Source organism: Mixophyes fleayi, chromosome 1 (genome assembly GCF_038048845.1).
Source record: "Mixophyes fleayi isolate aMixFle1 chromosome 1, aMixFle1.hap1, whole genome shotgun sequence".
Classification (NCBI taxonomy): Eukaryota; Metazoa; Chordata; class Amphibia; order Anura; family Limnodynastidae; genus Mixophyes; species Mixophyes fleayi.
Genome location: NC_134402.1, coordinates 328,112,921 through 328,119,699, shown reverse-complemented (window position 1 = coordinate 328,119,699; position 6,779 = coordinate 328,112,921).

Genomic DNA, 6,779 nt, shown 5'->3' with positions numbered 1-6,779 from the left:
TAGCTATTGGCTGCTCATTGTAGAGGTCCTGCAAACCCCAAAGGTATAGAAGAACAAGAAGATGTAAATACAACAGTGCTCATGAGCTATGTACTAAAAATATGTAATAGATAGTGGATAAATACAATATACTGTTTATTAAAAAATCAATAAATCAACATAAAATGCCAGCCACAAATGAGCTCAAAAGTGGATATAAATAATAATAAAAACACTATATGAGGAAAAACTTAATGAATAAAATTCATGATAAATCAATATAATAGTGGAGCTCTCTGGAGCAAGATAAATCTTGTTAAGTGGTAATTCTCACCATGTGTTGAATCATATACCCCCCAGTTCTTAGTGAGCAAATGGGAAAATGTCTTATATTCCTGAGTAGTTTGATACTGATCACATAAAGATATTCTTGTGTGTCACAAATGACTTGATGAAAAAAAGCACAAAGTCTATTAGATGATAAACGTTTCTTAGATACAAATTGCAAGATCTTTTTGACACAGTCAATATGTGATATAATTCTCATTATTACTCACAAACCACCAGATGAATGGCACTTCTTACTTTTCCTTATTTGCAAAAGATATGTATGCAATTGATTTTTTGGTATTTTTCAATGACCGAACCCTGCAAAGTGATAATATAAATGACATATGGCTTGAGATAATATAGCACATCCAGAGCATAGAAATGCTCGCCGGATGGATGTGATCGTAGTATACTACCCAATCCTAAAACTCCTGTGTCGGTTCAGGTCCATGTGACCAGAGCTGCACTTTACAGGGATCTCAGGAAAGAAAGCTGAATGTTCTATTTTCCCTGAACTTCACCATTCTCACTAGCTCTTTCATTGATTGCCACACTTACAGGCTGGAATTGAAGTCAATGAACCTCCACCGCAGGGATGGAAAGTAGTATAAATGTAACTGTGTATCCAAGCTCAAACAATCAGGCTATGATAACATGTGTGGCTGCTTATAAATAAAAAATGCAATGTGTACAGTTTTCTGTCTGTTGCTACTGACACACATGCGTGAAAGTTAGTAAACAACGTTTCACATACCTCTTTATCCTTTGCAGCCACAGCATGTGTGATAAACTAAATAGCACAATAGCACAAAATCTTGTCCTAATGGTCTGATATAGTGGTGTTTGATGAGATCAGTGGTGTCAGTTGATTTGCTAATTATCCAGTACCAATCTCAGTGGTAATGCTGCGTTGGTCATCTCTATCATCCAGCATTTACACCTACCCTATAGCAGATGCAAGAGACAGGGCCGGATTTACCCCTAGGCAACCTAGGCACCTGCCTAGGGCCTAGCGGCTCTCGGGGGGCCCAGCTGGTGGGGACAGGAGCAATTTTAAAAAAAAGGGGGAGGGGGGTCTGGTGCTCCACGATCAAAAGCATTGGTGGTCAGTGGTTAGCAACAGGAAGCCAATCGCTAGGCTGCCTGTTGCTGTGCAGCAGACAGGAAGCAGGACGTCTTCACTTCCTGTCTGCTGATCTGAGGAGCGACGCTGGCACAACTACAGGTATCACAACTACAGGTAAGTGAAGGGGGGAAACTGCCCTGCATATCTATAGGGAGGAGGGGGAAACTGCCCTGCATATCTATAGGAAGGGGGGGGGGGGAAACTGCCCTGCATATCTATATAGAGGGGGGGGAAACTGCCCTGCATATCTATAGGGAGGGGGTGGGGGAAACTGCCCTGCATATCTATAGGGAGGGGGGGAAACTGCTCTGCATATCTATAGGGAGGGGGGGGGGAACTGCCCTGCATATCTATAGGGAGGGGGAGGAAACTGCCCTGCATATCTATAGGGAAGGGGGGGAACTGCCCTGCATATCTATAGGGAGGGGGGGAAACTGCCCTGCATATCTATAGGGAGGGGGGGGACTGCCCTGCATATCTATAGTGAGGGGGGGGACTGCCCTGCATATCTATAGGGAGGAGGGGGGAAACTGACCTGCATATCTATAGGGAGGGGGGGGGGAACTGCCCTGCATATCTATAGGTAGGGGGGGGAAACTGCCCTGCATATCTATAGGGAGGGGGGGGGGACTGCCCTGCATATCTATAGGGAGGGGGGGGGAAACTGCCCTGCATATCTATAGGGGGGGGAAACTGCCCTGCATATCTATAGGGAGGGGGGGGGAACTGCCCTGCATATCTATAGGGAGGGGGGGGGAACTGCCCTGCATATCTATAGGGAGGGGGGGGGAACTGCCCTGCATATCTATAGGGAGGGGGGGGAAACTGCCCTGCATATCTATAGGAAGGGGGGGGGGAACCTGCCCTGCATATCTATAGGGAGGGAGAGGAAACTGCCCTGCATATCAATAGGGAGGGAGAGGCGGGACTGTCATACAAATCTATAGAGTGGGAGGGGGGGGCTGCCATTAAAATCTATAGGGAGGGAGAGAGGTTGATATGTGTGAAGGAGGGAAGAGGAGGGGGGCTGATATATGTGACTGGGGGAGTTTTGATGTGATGGGGGGGATAGCTACAGAGTGGAGGTAAGGAAAATAGCTGCAGGGAGGATGGAGGCAGGGTGAGAGGTAAGGAAAATGGCTGTAGGGGGGGGTTAAAGAAAATGGCTGCAGCAGGGGCTAAGGAAAATGGCTGTGGGGGGAGTGGTTAAGGAAAATGGCTGCAGTGGTTATTTAAAAAATAGAGCAGCTTTGGAGGGCATAATCTCATTAATGTGTGGTGGTCACAGCAATCACTAGAATACTAAATATTAGTGAGATGGGGCTGGTAGAGGTTTGTATTTGATTGACCACAAATATTTAGATGCAAGTTAACCCGTGCATGATACTCATGCATTCTAGTCAAATCAAGCTACTTAAGGTCTTAAAAAGGTTCTTGTCATGCATTTGGACCTAGCCCAGGCCTCCTCAGGGGAAGAGCGTTAGTTCCCGATGCAAGCGGCCTTTTTAATGTGTGTTCATGAGGTAAAATTACCTCACGAAAATGAGTTTGACCCCTCAACTCGTAAATTTAGCCTTTACTACCCCTCCCACGGGGGGAAGGGGGGATGATGGAAGTTAACTGACTTGACTATTCTAATTTTTTTGTCAAATAATGTCAGTATACCAAATTTCAGGTCAATTAAATGAGCCCTTTCTGAGAAAATAGTTTTTTCCACACACACACACACACTAACGCACGCCTCTACACATGTGTGTTCATGAGGTAAAATTACCTCACGAAAATGAGTTTGAGCCCTACCAAATTTCAGCCCTTTTTGAATTTTTTTCCCCACACACACTAAGAATTTAGTAGGTCAGTGTATAACTCTGCCCAGCAGGTGGCGCTGCAACTTGGTTGTTTTTTTTCACACACACACAGACAGACAGACGCCACTAAGCATTTATATATTAGATTGCTTATATATGCCTGTACAATGGGGTACTTTTAGCTGGCCATAATGGAGTGTTTTGTTTTAACTAAAGGGCCTAATCATTCAGGGTTTATTAACATTTTTCATTATAATAAATTTTTGCATTTTCAAAACAGGACACCAACTTTCCAGAAGCCAGCGAGAGGATAACAAAATTGCAAGAGAGAAGAGCAAGTACAGGTAAGAGACAATGGCACAATCTGTCTAAATTTGAATGCTGGAGAATACACCTAAACATTCATATTCAGGAGTGTTACTATACACTTATATATTCAGGGTGGCGCTGCGGCCGTATTAGCCTAGGGCGGCCAGAACCCTTAATCAGGCCCCGTGTGTGTGTGTGTGTGTGTGTGGCCACTGTCTGTGTGTATTGTGTGTGTGTGTGTGGCCACTGTGTGTGTGTGTGTGAGGGGCCACTGTGTGCGTGTATTGTGTGTGTGTGTGTGTGAGGGGCCACTGTGTGCGTGTCTTTTGTGTGTGTGTGTGAGGGGCCACTACGTGCGTGTATTATGTGTGTGTGAGGGGCCACTGCGTGTGTGTATTATGTGTGTGTGTGAGGGGCCACTGCGTGCGTGTATTATGTGTGTGTGTGAGGGGCCACTGCATGCGTGTATTGTGTGTGTGTGTGTGAGGGGCCACTGGGTGCGTGTATTATGTGTGTGTGTGTGTGTGTGTGAGGGGCCACTGCGTGCGTGTATTGTGTGTGTGAGGGGCCACTGCGTGCGTGTATTATGTGTGTGTGCGTGTGAGGGGCCACTGCGTGCGTGTATGATGTGTGTGCGAGGGGGCCACTGTGTGTGTGAAGGGGGGGGGCCCAAACCGATATCTTGCCCAGGGCCCCATGAGGTGTAAATCCGGCTTTGGCAAGAGATAAGGCTGAAAACAAGCCTTACTGTACACAGCCTATGTTAGTCCACCTCTTCCCTCTCCTGTTTCACCTCTCAATTCATAATGGGTCGTATCAGAGGCATACAGATCTGAATTCCATGCAATTGGGTTCTTCTGCATAAGATTGATTTCTGGGCATGCGCAGTGCGAATTCATGCAAAATGCGTTACACAAATGGGCGTACATCCGGGCTTGAGTCATGCCCTAATAGTCTAGCTTCATTAAGTACCTTGGAGCATGTTTTTGTAATGGAAAGCTGAAAATGACCTTAATCTGCACCAGGATTTGTTTTTTAGCAGTAGTTCTGCTAAAAGTTTCTCAACAATTAACTTGTTTCCTTTGCATGGATTATTCCAAATGTGTGACATATAAACATTTAAGATGCTGCTCATTGCTCAATTTTCAAAAACTACTGCAAACCTAATTGCTCTATATATCACTTTAATTATATTGCCATATTAGACATTAGGCTTTTATTTTTTATGTTGATATTTCGCACAGACGCAGCATTACATAGATGCCGAAGTAAGGATTTTTTATATTGAGAAATTAGTATATTTGAGATACTAAATAACCAGAAGTCTGGTCCATCTGGGGTTGAGGCACCTAAAATCTTCTCTGTAAAAGTTTTCACCTTACTCCAAAATGTCGCTATCACAGGGCAGGACCACACAGACACAGCCACACACCAATCAAAGACACCAATGTGACACAGCCAAAAAATATATAGTATATAACTTATAGAGGAGGGTCAACTATCGGAATGTTAGACTATAAGGATATGGGACAGACTTTGTTAGACATTTGACAGTGGACAGCGATTGACATCTGTTCTATGTGAAGAGCAAGTGTCCTTCTATTTCATATTTTTTCTTTTTTTACCTTGACTTTACTTCATTTATAAAACCTCTTAAGTTCTGTTATATTTATACAATATTTTCCAAGCCCAGTGTCCACAATCACCACGCCCGAGTTTGCATATGTATACGTCACTATAGATATGGATAACCAATAACAGCCTAAAAAAAAAAACACATGAGAATAACTAATTAAATCAAGGTTAGTAAGAGGCCTCTTACTCCCCTGACTGCCAATCCTGACTTTACACCCGGACTCACACCAGGGGCTTTTGGAACTTGGTACACAGACAAGACAGTTCGGAGTGGCCAGCTGGTGGTTAAAGGTGGTTAAAGGACGAGTACATGACTTCTGTCTCTTACAGGACAGACTAGGTCTATCTGCATCAGAGTTTTGGTCATACCTGCAAATTAGACACCATTTACAATCAAGAGATGCTATGGAGGGCGCGAGTAGGGGTCTGACTGGCTTTGAGGAGTTGTTCTGCGTCTCCACCGAACCCAAACATACCATCTCAAAGATATACCAAATACTCATTGTTAACTTATACTCCAAATTACCTGTTTATGCCAGTACTTGGGACAGAGAATTGAGGAGAGAAACCTCTGAACAATTTTGGACCAAAGCTTTCCAATATACGATGGCGAGCGCCTCTAGCCTCTCTGTGGTGGAGACGCGATACAAGGTCCTCTCCCGTTGGTACAGATACCCTTCTCAACTTAGCAAAATGCACCCGGATGTTTCAGGGTCGTGTTGGAGATGACCTTCCACATATGGTGGTCCTGCCCTGTGATAGCGACATTTTGGTGAAAACTTTTACAGAGAAGATTTTAGGTGCCTCAACCCCAGATGGACCAGACTTCTGGTTATTTAGTATCTCAAATATACCAATTTCTCAATATAAAAAATCCTTACTTCGGCATCTATGTAATGCTGCTTTAGCAATTGTCCCAGTCACTGGCGGTCTCCTGTGCCCCCTGACATAAGGGAGTGGTTTAGATGGATTGACCTTTATTGGCTTATGGAGGAAATATACTTCTCCAGGCAAAAGAAGGTCACTGAATACACGGCAATATGGTTACGGTGGCTTGAATTTAAAGAATTCACGTCTTACCGTTCTCTTATCAACTCGGGTTAACTATTCTCAGTTGAGATCTGAATGTTGATAGATGCTTATTCGAGAGGTCACGTTACATGTAAACCCTGTGGACACTATCTCTTTTATCTGGGATTTATACACCTCGAGGATTTACCCCCTGTAACGGATTTACTGGATTCACTACTAATCTTGATTAACGCTGGCTTACCTGAGGTGCGGAGTCTAACGATCTCCCCGGAATTCACCAAGAACCGCCGCAAGGCGGGATGGACTTTGCTGCCGGGAGTCGCAGGTTGCGGTCCTCAGGTTTGCCCCAAGATGTAGTACAGCGGAGTAGGAGCAAGCTGAGAGTAGTCGGACAGGCCGGGTCGGTACACAGGCAGGCAATGTAGACAGAATCAGAAAGCGGTCTCGGAGTCAATCAAACCGGGTCGGTACACAGGAAGGCAGATAACGTATAGAGAAAGGAGCGTGAGGCAATCCGAGTCAGGAGCACAGGCAATAAGGAAGGTCAACAAGCCAGGTCG